Source organism: Myotis yumanensis, unplaced genomic scaffold (genome assembly GCF_028538775.1).
Source record: "Myotis yumanensis isolate MYYU_CA2020_CCGP unplaced genomic scaffold, mMyoYum1.0.hap1 SCAF_3, whole genome shotgun sequence".
NCBI lineage: Eukaryota > Metazoa > Chordata > Mammalia > Chiroptera > Vespertilionidae > Myotis > Myotis yumanensis.
In genome coordinates this window covers 90,942,626-90,957,657 of record NW_027223754.1, presented here as the reverse complement: position 1 = coordinate 90,957,657, position 15,032 = coordinate 90,942,626, and positions in this window count along the sequence as shown.

Here is a 15,032-nt window from a genome sequence, read left to right as displayed (position 1 = left end):
CATCTTCCTACGTCACTTAGCTACACTCCAATCCACTTCTGTATCTTTTCTCCTTCCTGCCACCTCATGCTTAAATCGTCAGAGTTGTACAAACAGAGTGGATGGAGGAGCATTGGGAGTAGCTGCAAGGCAATGTTGGATGACTATAACAAATTCAACAAGTACAAACTCCACCTACCTTTATCGTATATTTCTGAGAAAATGTATTGTGTTAAATAATTTTGTTTAAGATGTAATATGAACTGGTAGAAGGAGCATAAGAGGTTTATATCAAAAGATCTTGTCCTTAGGGTTCCTTGGAGAAGTAGTTGATTCTAGGGCTGGACATGGAAAATCTAATTGAGCCTGGAATATCTAACATCTAGGAAATAAGGAAATTGTCAAAACAGCAACCTCACGGTGATGAGACATGACAAAAGGACACAGGAACCATCCTAAAGGAATTCCCACTGGCCAAAGTTAGAACAATTTGAGCAACAAAATAAATAATCATAGTATTAAATTATAATCCATAAAATAGAATAAAGATCCACGAGTCCATACTTATAAATAAATTTTGAAGTCAATACTAGGCAAACATCACAATAATAATTGTTGCAGGCTAGACCCACTGATAGATACTAAGGTCGTGGATGAAAGTTTGAGAAAAAACAACAGGATATTAGCATAGTCTCAATGTATCTCTTCCAAGGTATTTGTCAATTATAAAAGGAAAACAGTAACTCGACAGTGAAGCAACCTGACAGATACCATCTTAACCAAGTAATTAAGATTAACATCACCAGTAATTGGACATATTAACGTCATGCACTGAGAAGGACACTTCACCTCTAGTATTCTTGCCAAAATATACATGGTTTCAATCTAATCGTGGGAAAATACCACACAAACCCCAATTGAGAGACATTCTGTTATAGGCACCTCTCACCGACACCAGAGAGGTGTTACCAGACAGCCCCTGAGTCAGAGGGAGAGGGCTGTCCCCAGACTCCATCCTTGTCTTCTCATATAAATGAATGTATATGAGAGCCCTTGAGTGTTTTCTTCTAGCTCTTTAGTCTAGAAGAAAACATAAAAATAGAAGATTACCAGTTAAAGAGTAGTGGAATTATGAGGGATCATGTTTTAAAATTTCTTTAATGTCTTGTCTTATGAAAAGCCAATTTATTAAAGCATGCACCTTTATTGAAAAAGCAAAGCAAGCAAATCTACCTTATTTTATCCGACTTAGAGCACAGATGGGCTTTTCTGGCTAATCCAGAAAAAGCGCCTGGAGCAATTTCGAGGAGTAATATACCCTCCTGTCTATAAATTCCAAATATTCTTTTGCTGAGTATCTTGGTACAGATTAAGTCTCAAGGTTTTCTTGTTGTGATCTTCCCAGAATCCTGGCAACTTCATCTTTCCAAGCCCCAAGACTGCTGGCTTCTCCATTAGGGAGTAAAACTGCCCTTTTTTCCTTTCCCCTTCCCTGCTCCCTTCCTGCATTCTCTAGTTAGGGGGATCTTTAACTATTTGCTCTCAAGGTGTCCTTGGCTGGGGGAAATAGTGGTTTGTTATTTGCAGGCCAGCTGCAAATTACTCACACTGTTTGGCCTTGTTCTAATTTTCCTGTCTTAGTTTCTCCTATCCCTCCTGCCCTGGAATCCTGTAACAATTCTACAAAATATCTAGCCAGTACTCTTGAAGGTGTCAGGTCCTGAAAGACAAAGACTGAGGAACTCGCCCAGACTGGACAAAACTACGGAGACATATAACTAAGTGTGACATTCTAGACTGGATCCTGGAATGACAGGGGGAAAAAGACACTGGAAGGAAAACTAATGAAGTTCAAATAAGGTCTGTAGTTTAATTAATAACATAGTACCAATGTTAATTTCTGTGTAATTATGGTTGTGTAATTGTTTACATTAGGGGAAGCTGGATAAAGGGTACACTAGGTCTTGAACTCTATATACTATTTTTTAAACTTTTCTATGACTCTAAAATTATTTTAAATTAAAAGTTTTATTTTTAAGAGTTTGGCTCAAATCTCAGCTCCAGCATTTGTTAGGTCTGTGACTTTTCTGGGCCTCACTTTCCTTACTAAACAGGGACTAGGATGGAGGATTGCCAGCCCCTTCTAGACAACTACAGAGTGGCTCTGTATACCCGGAGTTCGCTGGCCTTTACTTCAGAGGCCAGATGACAACCGATCAGCAGTTTTTGAAAGAGGGAATCTTGGAAACAGTCGTGAAATGATACTTGCAGGTAATCATCTCAGCAGTTCAAGTTTCCAGTTTAAGGCAGAATAATACGGGACTAGAGAATCATTCCCAGTTTGTTAGAGAGTCAGACGCTGCCTTAATAGGTATTATGCCAAAAGGAAATTTACTCACCCAAAAGTATATTAAAGAAAGAGAATTTTAGTCTAGAAGAAAACATAAAAATAGATGACCAGTTAAAGGGTAGTGGAATTATGAGGGATCATGTTGTTTCAAAGTTTCTTTAATGTCTTGTCTCTTTAGAATTAAAAATACATTTACCAAAAAAAATAAAAAATGGTTGTACTTCTAATAGATAAGCATATCGTTGAAACTTGCCACCTCTCTAGTCCCAGCATCTAGGAAAAATGTCCCAGGAATGCTTCAGCAGTTAGAAAACAAATCAGCTTGGCAGTGTTCATTTCCCTTGACACCCTCCCACACACCCACATATGCTTTTATTTTGACCTCTACGGACATTCCATGCTTTCCCCTTCCAACAGTATCCGCTTCGCCTTCGTGTTCTCATTCTCTTGTGGGCCCTTCATTCCTGAAGATGCACTGTATATAATTCAAGCATGAATCTGAGCTCAAGGATACAAATGCCGCAAACTAGAAGGGATCCTGTTTTCATTATGCTTTCCAAGTTCAGCAAGGTTTTCTTTAGTCCCCACCAATTAGAAAATTTTCTCCTCTTTACCATTCTACTCTTTTCTCTTTCAAAGTTCTACTCATGACATATGTACTCCTATGTTCATAGAAGCATTATTTGAATTATTGGTTTATTCCAATACTGCTGGCAGTATGGGAGAGAAGCAGGTCATCCACAAAAATCTTCTATCCCCTCACCATAAACCAGCTGCTTATATTGGGACGAAGATTACATGGGGAAGTAGGCAGAAGGGTGTGCCAAATGAGCAGTCGACAGGTAGTGCAGGCTGGGGATTTGCAGAGGCCTGTGGGTATGCAAAGGGCTGTGTGTCTTCAAATGGTTGACAGTTCTGGTTTCTGCAACCAGGTTATTCATCTTTTCATGATAATAAGCAACTCCCAGATGTAGAGGATGGGCCGCATTTCTAGGTGAGCTCCCAGGTCCCACGTGCAACTCCCAGCCAGGTTAGAATGTGCCTTCTTTAATCAGAACAAAGCAATCACAGTTAACAGAGCATGATTAACATTTCTTACAATTATAGCTGCTTCCGAATATTTTATTTCTGTCTCTATCACTTTGAGCAGCCAAGTTACAAAAACAAGAGATTATGTTGTTATTTGAGATAAATTTCATACACAATAAAATGCACATATCTTCAGTGTACAGTTTAATACATTTTGACAGGTGTATATTCCTGTGTAACCATTACCCCAAGAAAGATGGACAGCATTTCCATCAGCCCTGGAGTTCCCTTGCACCATTTCAAGCCAACACTCCCATCTTCCTGCCTCATATCTGCCTCTGATGAAATAGGCAAACAGTGGTGTGGAAATGTTGCTGTCTCCGAAATACATTTCATAACGTAAATTTATGCATCTGAAATCACTTTAAAGCACATTTATTTCAGTAAAATAAGTCAGACAGAGAAAGACTTTTGTATGATATCACTTATATGTGAAATCTAAAAAATCTGAACTCATATAAACAGACTAGAATGGTGATTACCAGGGACTGAGGGGTGTTGGTAAAAGAGTACAAACTTCTGGTTTTAAGATAAGTAAATTCTGGGGATGGAATGTACAGCATAGTGATTATAGCTTATAACACTGTGTTATATACTTGGAAGCTGCTAAAGGCTATATCTTAAATGTTCTTGTCACAATTAAAGAAAATGGTAATTATGTGAGGTGATGCAGGTTCTAGCTAACACTATGCTGGTTATCAGTTTATAATATATAATGTATCAAATCAATGTGTTGTACACCTTAAACTTACACAATATTATATTTTTGATAAAGTTGGAAAAATAAAATATATTTATTTCACTGAACTCATCCAATTTGAGAGCTAGCCAGCAGCAATGCCAAGGGGTCATGTAAGGATCTCCTTCATGATCTCCTTCAGTCCCCCGCCCCCCCCCCCATCAAAACTCCCAATAAATATATAATCTAAGGATTGAAATACAGGCTCTACAAGCAAAGCTTCAAGGTCTGTCTGCTAACCCCACTGAATTACTTTTCTAGGGCTGCTGTAATTAATTACCACAAAGTGAGTGGCTTACCACAACAATTCATTCTCACACAGTTCCAGAGGCCAGAAACCTGAAATTAAGGTTGGTTCCTTCTGAATCTCTGAAGGAGAAACTGCCATGCATCTCTGCTAGATGGTAGCTGCCAGCAGTTTCTTGGCTTGTAGGGACATAACTCCAATCTCTGATTCCCTCATAACTCCAATCTCTGATTCCCTCTTCACGGAGCCTTCTCTCCTATGCCTCTCCGCATCTTCTCCTTTTTTGTTCCTTATAAGGATATTCACCATTGGGTTTAAGGTGCATCCTGAATCCAGGATGATCTCATCTTGAGATCCTTAGTTTAATTATATCTGCAAAGACATACTTCCAAATAAGGTCACAGTCAGATACTGGGGGTTAGTACTTGGGCATATCTTTTTGGAACCACAATTCAACCCACCTCGCCCACCATCTTATTCCATGGCTAAGCCTCTCCTATAGAAATTCTGGAGAAGCCTCTGAGTCTGTCCTCCTAGTTTTCACCTGCAGTTCTCCAAAAACTATAAAAATAACTACCAACCAACTACTGAGTATTTAATAGTAATAGGCACTGTATATGTAGATCTAGATATGAAAATAGCACTTATATATTAAATTAATCATTGTTGTTAAAGTCATACTTGCATTATGTTTAAAAAACAAATGGTACTACATGACTTCTAATGCAAACAATAGCTCCCTGTCTCACCCTTCTCTAATCCCATCCTATTCCCCAATTCATTTAGTTTTCTCCTAATATTTACATCCAATGTTATAAATAAAATTCTTATGCTGCTATTTCTTGATTCTAGACAGTACTTACTGACTTCCTGGGGACATTTTCCTGGAGGTGTCCATTGTCCTCCAGCCCAGGCTGGTGGGGAATTGTCCTGGCACTCCCCTTCCCGTCTATTAGGAATTCCTTCTGTTTCTCTCCTCACTTGGAGACCTCACTTCCTGCCCTTTGTGTCTTCCTTTATCCTGGTTTACTCACCCATTTTCATAAAGCACGTTATCCAGTAACTCTTGAGAAAGAAAACAAAGTAAAATTTTTAGACCTTTTGTATCTGAAAATATCTTGATTGATCGTTTGATTTGGTATAGACTCTTCATTGAAAAACATTTTGTCTCTACATTTTATTTATTTGTTTATTTATTTTATTTTTAAATCTTTCTCGTTGAAAGCATTACATATGCCTCCTTTTTACCCATTGACCCCTTCTAGCCCACGCTCTCACCTTGCCTCAGGCCTTCTCTACATTTTGAAAGAGCTTCATTGTCTTATTGACTGAAGAGTTTCAGTTAAGAAGTTTGATTCTAAATCTAAATCTGCTCTAACACTTTTTTTAAGCCAGTCTCCCTGTTTTGAGCTCTTAAACTTATCTTGCTCTCTCTGGTGTCTGGTGCTGCCAAATCCTGAGCTTTCCCAGTGTTCTCTGGAGCATATCAGCTTTTTCTCATTGGTGTTTCTTTCTTAGATTTAGATTTCAGCTTGCTCAATCAATTACCATTCTTCCATGCTAGAGTGACCATGGAAATACTTAACCACAAAGAAAGCTTGAGCACTGAATGGGCACTGCTGATATAAATTACCAATAGGGTCATATGAGTGTGCACTGGTGAGTAGCAATTAAATATCTGCTCTGCCTCCATCCAATTTCTTTGGTAATAAAACTTTGGTAATATATCTTGTTTAGTGTTGTCTCCTTTCCTATTCTCCGGTCCTTAGGTGTGTAAGCCTTTTTGGCTTCCTTTACTATCATTTTGGTTGGATTTCAGCATCAATTAAAATATATGCATGTGTTTAAAAGTTATGTTTAGCCAAAAGTCTATAAGATGCTCTATTCTGTTTCCACACTTAACCCTTACACCAACTTTATGTGAAAGGTATTTTTAGCTCCATCTAGTAAAGACATTGAGCTATAAATATTTTGACAACTCTTGCTCAAGTTTGGATAGTTATTACTATTGATCGAGGTTCAAATCTGTTGATCTGTTTTTAAAATCCATGTATTTGCCTCCCAAAGGATAGCATCTCTCAAAGTCCATGAGTGTAATTTCTATAGCACTGTCTATATATTACTATGCTTTTCCCAACCTGCTAGCTATGTGCTTTTCCAGTTTTATCAAAAGCACTTGGGGGTGATTGTTTTAAATGTGGATTTCTGGATTCCATCCTAGACCTACAAAATTGCAATCTCCAGGAAGCTAGGAATTAGGTTTGTGCTTCAAACTAGTTCCCCAGAAAATTATGGTTCCCAGACATTTTGAAAAGCACTGCTCTAGTTAATGTATGCCTCTCCAAAGCAGTAACACCCACCATTCCTTACTAGCCTGAATTCCTTTTGCTGTTGGGTGAGGTAGGTAGGTCTTGAGGAGTCCAAGCTGCTACACAGTAACATTAGAAAAGAGCATACAAGATAATTGTGGGGCAATATTGAGAAGTAAACATTCTAAGTCTATTTCCCAGTAGAGAATGTCTAAAAATGCCACTACCAAAATATGCTTCAACAAAGGGCCTATTTTTTTAAAGCTAGACTTACTAGGATAAAAATGAAGAGGACCAGAAAGTACTAAAAAACAAATTCAAATGATAAGCCAATGTATGTCTGATCCTTATGGCTGGGACATCCCAGGGAGCTCAAAGACAGCGCCTGAGGACTGAGCAGGTAGAAATCAGACTGTATCCCCACATAAATTCAGGCTGAAGAGGACACTCAGTGATGAGCCACCCACCATACTAATATTAATTGTGAACTTGTTAGAAGGGAGTATCATGAATAAATTTGCTGTGAGCCCTTCTGGAGGTAAGCGCCCTCCAGACAGCACTCTAGAAGCTGCACCTCAGAGAGGCAGCTACAACCCAGTGGTTATAAGTGTGAGCTCCGGAGAAAGCTGCCTGGGGTATGATCTTGATTCCGTCATGTTCTCAGTGTGACTTTGAACAAGTTCTTTAACTCCCTGGATCTCAGCATCCTGGTCTGGGGAGAGCTGGCTCCCAAAGCTAGTATAAATATTACATGATTTAATGCAAGCCAAGTGCCTTCACCAGTGCTCGCACATAGCAAGATCTCAACAAATATTATCTGGGATTACATACATTGGTGCCCTGACAACAAATGCTAGCAAGACTAGTCTCTTTGGACTTTTTGTGTCCAAATCACACCCATTTTTCTCTAATATCTAGAAATACAGTGGTCCTGATTTCTGGTAAAAATATTGGCAAGCTATTTCTTTAACATCCAGATGTACCAGTTAATAATGCAGATTTTGTAATCAAAGAAAACATGATAATTTCAAGAGAAACATCAAAAGTGCTTTATTCAAAGTAATGTCCACCACTAGCTACCATTTTCCCATCTTTCAGGTAATTTGTGGATACCGTCCCAATAGAACTTTTCTTGTTTTGAGGCAAACCATTCAGAGACCCAATTTTCACTTCTTCATATGTTTTGAAGTGCTGCTCAGAAAGCACGTGTGCCATGTATCAGAACAAGTGGTAATCTGAAGGAGCAAGGTCTGGTGAATACAACGGTGGGTTAATACTTCCCAGGCAAGATCTTTTAACATGTCTTTAACTGGTTTTGAAGTGTGTGATGGTGGGTTATCATGAAGTAAAATTACTTTGCCATGTCTTCTGGCACATTCTGGTCATTTTATGATCAAAGCTTGGTTCAAATTGATTATTTGTTGTCGGTAGTGATCAGTATTAATGGTTTCACCTGGTTTTAGAAGCTCATAATATGTACACCACACCTTCCTGATCCCATCAAACGCAGAGCATTGTCTTCTTTCCAAAGCAATTTGGCCTTGCAGTCAATGTTGATGGTTGACCTGGATCAACCCATGATTTTGTGCATTTGGGATTCTCAAAATAAATCCACTTTTCATCGCCAGTCACAATTCAATGCAAAAAATTGGAGCAACGTTTTACGGATGACTTTTCGGTTTTCTATTTGTCTTTCATTCAGTTGATATGGGTTTTCCTTCCTTTAAAATATTTCCTATTGCTTGTAAACTATTGGAAATTGTTTGCTGAGCAACGTTTAATCTTTCTGCAAGTTGTTTTTGAGTTTGACACGCATCTTCATCCAATAATGCTTGTAATTGTTGGTCTTCAAACTTTTTCGGTTGACCTGGACATTCTTTGTCTTTCACATCGAAATCATCACTTTTAAAGCATTTAAACCAGCATTCACAAGTATCTTGAGATGGAGCATGTTCACCATAAGCTTACCGAAGTATACGAAAACTTTCAGCAGCACTTTTCTTCAAAATAAAGTAATGAATTCAAACTTTCCACAAATGCTCTTTTTTGGCACGAAATTCGACATTTTTAAGCGTAAAAATACCTATGATGTTAACACCTTCAGAAAATTTGACATATGAAGTTTTGAAGCTTACTGTCAATACAACAAAATAGCATACATATCAAATCGCATATATGTCAACATATGTGTAACTCCATCTATTTAAAAAATCCGCATTATTAACTGGTATACCTGGTGTGACACTTTAAGTATAAAGAGTATATGGCCTCTCAGCTACTTCTTCATAGAAATGTAATTCCACATGTCAGTTTCAGGGTCTAGTTTAATCCATCTGGATCTAGTCCCTCCTTCCTGTCCTCTGTTCTCCTCTCCTCCCATTGGTGTATCAGGGCCACATGCAGAGATCCTGCCTTAGTATGGCTTCTAGGCCAGCCCACGCTCAGCCATGACCTCATCCTGCTGCTGTGTTGAGTTATCAGATTGGCTTTTTAAATTCTCCCAGACATTCTGCTTTCCCAGCCTGTATAAATAACTTCTGCAGAAAGTCAACAAACAGCTGTTGGTTTTTATAGGCAACACACCCTCTCAAACTCTAGAAAACAAATTCCCTGAAAGTGAGTTTTGTATTTAGAAATTGTTTTTAAATGAAAAACAACAACAACAACAAACCTTTCCTCTTTCACTTGAGTTGTGTCTTCATGGGATGGGTCATAAAACTTAAACTAAGGAAAAGAACTTTGGGTAGTTTATCCCAGCAGAATAAATGTATCCTGCATTATATCTATTAATTACTCACCAATGTCATAGGCTGGAAAGAAACACCCAAAATGAAAAGTAGTGTTAGGGATCTGAGAACCTTTTTTTCTTCTGCAAAAGCTTCCTTTGGTCTTGAAGCAGGTTTTAAAACATATGGAAATTAGGTTACAATTACTCATTAATGACTTTCTTCTTTTGATTCATATAACTTTCAAACAATCATTATTTATGAATATCACCTTATGAATTCTGGGAATTGATTGTTTTTTTAAAAGTTAGGTCAAGCAAACATCCTTGTCATAATGTTATTTTTTTACAACTGTGAACAAGGAACCTATAGCAAATTCTGCTTTCTCTCATACTTAAAAAAACATTTTTCCTATAATATCTCAGACTGGAAATTTAAATAATTTTTCTGTCATGCAAAAGCCAAAGTTTAATGTAATGAATGAGGGGGCTGTGTTATTGACTGAGAACAGAGCACAAAAGCAACAGAATTGTCTTTTAATAATAGATGGTTCAAAACAGCCAAAGGTCAACCTACAAAAAACATTGTTCTGCTTTGATTTGCTCGAACATGAAGTTCCAATTGGAAAACATTCACTGTGGGGATTGTACTAGGAGGATAACAACATCTGGACTCAGCAATGTTAGAGTAGAAACAGATGTTGACTTCATAGAAAGAGAGCTATGACTCTTCTGTTGAGAGTTGCCTATTCCATGTTTTTTTCTTTGTTTTCCTAATAATAATAAACAACCAGGAAAACAAAGAAATTGTTTAGATGGCTCCACCTAATTAGCTTTAAATATTTTATAGTTCTAGAACTCTACAAAAAAATTGTATATTTGCATCACAGGATGCCATAGTAATAAAATGTTGAATGTCAATCAAAATATCGCCGAAATCGGTTTGGCTCAGTGGATAGAGCGTCGGCCTGTGGACTGAAAGGTCCCAGGTTCGATTCCGGTCAAGGGCGGCTGATCAATGTTTCTCTCTCATCGATGTTTCTAACTCTCTATCTCTCTCCCTTCTTCCCTGTAAAAAATCAATAAAATATATATTAAAAAAATTAAAAAATATAAATATCAATAAAGATTACATCATTGTTTTTATACCAGAAATGTTTCATTGGCTTTTGAATGCAGGCTATTGCTTAATTTGCTGTCTTCCACCATCCTCACAGCCAATCTTATATAATAAAAGGCTAATATGCAAATAGACTGAACAGCGGAAAGACCAGTCACTATGAAGCACACTGACCACCAGGGGCAGACACTCAACACAGGATCTGCCCCCTGGTGGTTTGCGCACTCCCGTAGGGGGAGCACCGCTCAGCCGGAAGCCCTGAGCTGGGCTCATGGCTGGTGAGTGCGTGCCAAAACCAGCAAAATCTCTGACTCAAAATTCTTCTGCGTGCCAACCCTAATTTTTTGAGAACATGTTACGCCTACATGATATCTCTTAAGGTGTATGTTTGTGAAGAACCTTGAAGAAATAATAAAATTCATTCGAGCGACAAAAACACAGTATATGATGATGAAAAATACATTTATTTTTTAATGTATACATGTTAAGTAAAAGTATTTATTTATTTAAGATGCACCTACACTGAATTTATCTGAAAAATTAAAAAGTCGATATTAAGAAAAAACTTGTAAATGGAAGATTATAAGAGAGGGTTTCGCGTGCCAGCAAAAGTTACTGGTGTGCCATGTTTGGCACGCGTGCCAGGGGTTGCCCACCCCTGCATTAGGAGATTCTTTTTAGCCATGGTGCTTATTGAGTACTCTTGAGCAAGTCCTTACTCTCTGAGCCTCCCATGGCTGCACAAATGCAATGAGACTTCATACACTTATGCACCTAGGTTGCTACCTAAAATGTATATAAGAAGTGGTTCTTGATTATTGGAAAAAAATGCATGTCTGTAAGATCCTCTGGGAAATTACTCATAACAAGCCCTTCTTTAAGTTTTTCACAAGTTGTAGGAATCAACAAAACTCTTAAGATAAATCAGATGAAGAAACAATGCTCATCCGTTCTGAAAGATAGGTTAAGCCAATTTTGAAGACTAGCTTCTCGTTTTAGGCCACTTTGGCACCCAAAGGTCTCTCTCTGGTTTCTGCTGCCACTAAACCAAGGCTTGCTGCCTTCAGGGGTCTCCTGCATTATATAAATGACCAAACAAGATAACAGGGATTTTTAGGAACTGGAAAACTAGAATCCATAGGGCCCACCAAAAGAAGATTCAAATTCAAACTTTTTGTAGGCCAAAGTCAATCTTCAGGCAAATAGACACCAGCTTTTGTTTTGAGGTGTTTTTTTGTTTGTTTGTTTGTTTGTTTTTTTAATTGTATACCTAACTGAAGGAGATTGACATTAACAGGTATATAGTCTTTTTGTTTGCAGTTTTATGCTGGTTTTTGCTGAACTATTCTTGCTGAATTTCTAGATGTTTATTCAAAGATTTTTCTTTCTCTTCTTCCATCATCTAGCAATGATGCTACACTATACATTTCGTGCAGCTGTCAGCAGTAAGGCACTAGTAAGGGATATGGCTAGCTGCTCCTAGGAACTCATTAAAGCTATATGCAGTGGAGGAACTGGAGTCATTCAACATTCACTTAACAGGTGTTTAGAGAGTGCCTCCTATGAACCAAACATCTCAAAGGAAGCTATGCCCAGCTGATGTGGTTTAGTGGTTTGGTGTAAACCTATGAACCAAGAGGTCACCAGTTTGATTCCTAGTCAGGACACATGCCCAGGTTTCAGGCTCAATCCCCAGTAAGGGGTGAGCAGGAGGCAGCCAATCAATGTTTCTCTCTCATGGATATTTCTATCTCTCTATCCCTCTTCCTTCTTCTCTCTCTAAAAATCAACAAAAACATACTTAAAAAACAAAACCCAAAGCTATCTAGGCAGGTTTTTCCATTTTTAAGTCCCTATTTCACTAACAGGATTGGGGTTAGCAAATCAGGTCATCCGTCAGTTTCCTTTCTTATTCCTTTAGATAAACCAATGCCTTCCATTTGTCAGGAGCAGAACGTTTTTTTTCTTATTACTTATAAGTAAAATCACAGCAAATCTGCTTCTAATATTGCCATTTTTTAGGTTGCCTGAAAGTTGTTCTGAACACTATCCAAGCCTAAGTATTTGGCTCAACCATATGCTGAAGGTTATAAGGCCATTTTGCCCTTCTCTAATTTGCAATCTAAAATAACCACCTGTGACTCTGGTAGACATAAAATAGATAAATGTAATTGCAATTGCACTACAAAAATAGACAAAATACAGAGCTGATTCAAGCACACTAAACTTTCTAAATTGGTTGTTATAGCAGAGTTGTGGCTGTTACTTTAGTTCCATTTACATTCTTTGTTTGCTCCCAGAAGTCAGGTTGTTCTCATTTCACAGTTGAAGAAACTGAAGCTTGACCAGTTAAATGCCCCAAATATACACATAGAGGCATAGAGAGAAGAATTCAAGCTCCTGACTTGACAGGCCATACAGATGGCTTCCTCCTTTCTGCACTAAATAGCAATTGCTCAAAGCTGGGCCACACAAACAGTGTTTCAAAACATATTAAGTTAGAATATCAGGTTAAATGTGAGATGATGATGAGGATGATGGTTAGTCTTTTGCTCAATTTAATAAATTTGACTGAAAGAAAACTCTATGCCAGTCATTTCCCTGAGCCCTTAGGAGCAAAGATGATTTTCTTGAGGAAGACAAATGTGAAAAACAATTACTGCAATGTAATCAGTTCTGTAAGGTGGGTACTTAATGGTGGGAGGGGCACAGAAGAAGCTCCTCATCTCTGCCCAGGGATATCAGGAATGACCTAAGTAGGAGTTCACCAGATGGACAAAGCATGGAAAGGCAGCTGTGTTTATTAAGAACAGTATGTGAAAAGTCTAGGAAATGAGAAAGCGTGTGTCTTCTTTAAGGAACTGCACACAGTATACAGGATATTTGTGTCAAGGTAGAAAACTAGAGGCCTGGTGTACGAATTCACGCATGGGTGGGGTCCCTTGGCCTGGCCAGCAATCGGGGCTGATCGATCCATCGGGACCATCTTGTTCAGTCCCGATCGGGGACAATGGGGGCCAGCTGGCCAGAGATGGACCATGGGAGGTTGGCTGGCCAGGGAGGGGCCATGGGAGGGCTCCAGGGGGTGTCCGGCCCATCTCGCCCAGTCCTGATTGGCTATACCCCAGCAGCAAGCTAACCTACCAGTTGGAGAGTCTCCCCCTGGTGGTCAGTGTGCATGACAGCAACTGGTTGAGCGGTCGACCGAACGTTCGACTGATCAGTCGGACGCCTAGCATATTTGGCTTTGATAGATAGATAGATAGATAGATGAGAGATTTGCCAGATCTTGAAGTGCCTTCTGTACCATGCTAAGAAGTTGGGTTGAATTTTGCAGACACCAAATGATACTTCCTAAGGGAGTGGTATGGTCAGATTTACATTTGAAAAAGAATGTGTGGAATGAATTAGAGGAGGCCAAAATAGAGGCAGAGGAATTTTAGAAAATTAATGAAATAGTACAAGCCAGAAAGATAAGGCTGTGCAATGGGGCTAGAAAAAACAAGAATAATAACATTGACACCATTTTGGGGGGACTTACTAGATGCAAGAAGCTAGTAAAAGAACAAAAAAATTCAAAGTTGCTCCTAAGTTTCTGATTGGGGTGGGGGTAGGGGGCAGGCAGTTGTATGGTGGTGCTTCCAGAATGCAGAGAAGTTTGGAGAGAGAAAAAAAGATGTGTTGGATTCCAGGTTGAGATGACCATTTTGAAGACAGAAGGAGCAGTCAAGAGCTGTAAATACATGTGTGAGAATTTTCATCCTGTGGATGTGAGTTGAAAGCCTGAATGTGGATAAGCTTGCCTAGAAAAGTGTGAAGGGTAAAAAGAGAAAAGTAATAAGAACAATATCAGGATGGCCAATATTTAAGAGTAAGAAGAAGAAAAGAAGCTGACAAAGGGAAATAAAAGTGGTCTGAAAATAGAAGGAAACCTAGGAAAGAATATGGTTACAGAAAAACAGGGAAGCTAGTGTCAAATGTCACCAAAAGGCCAAGTAGGGTACAATCTGAAACAGAGACAATGAATTTGAAAACCAGATAGTCATTTATTTGCTCAAGTCAGTGAATATGCATTAAGCACCTATTAAGTGCATATTCTGTTCAAGGCACTGGGGATAAATAATGAACAAAATCCTACCTAATAAAGAGGAAGTATGCTAATTGACCCTCACGCTGTCCCAAAGATGGCAGCACCCACAGCCAATAAGAGAGAATATGGTAATTGACTGCCCCACCCTCAAATATGGCGGTGCCCACAGCCAATAAGAAGAGAATATGCTAATTGACTGTCCTGCCCTCAAAGATGGTGGTGCCCATAGCCATAAGATGGCAGTGCCCAGTCCTCTCAGTTCTGCGAACCTGCCTCTGGAGTCCCCCAGTCCCCTCAGCTCCCCAGCTACCCAGGGCCAGCCCAAAGTGCAGGCAAGCCTCAGATGGCAGCTGCCCAGACGACACCTGAGGCACAGGCAAGCCT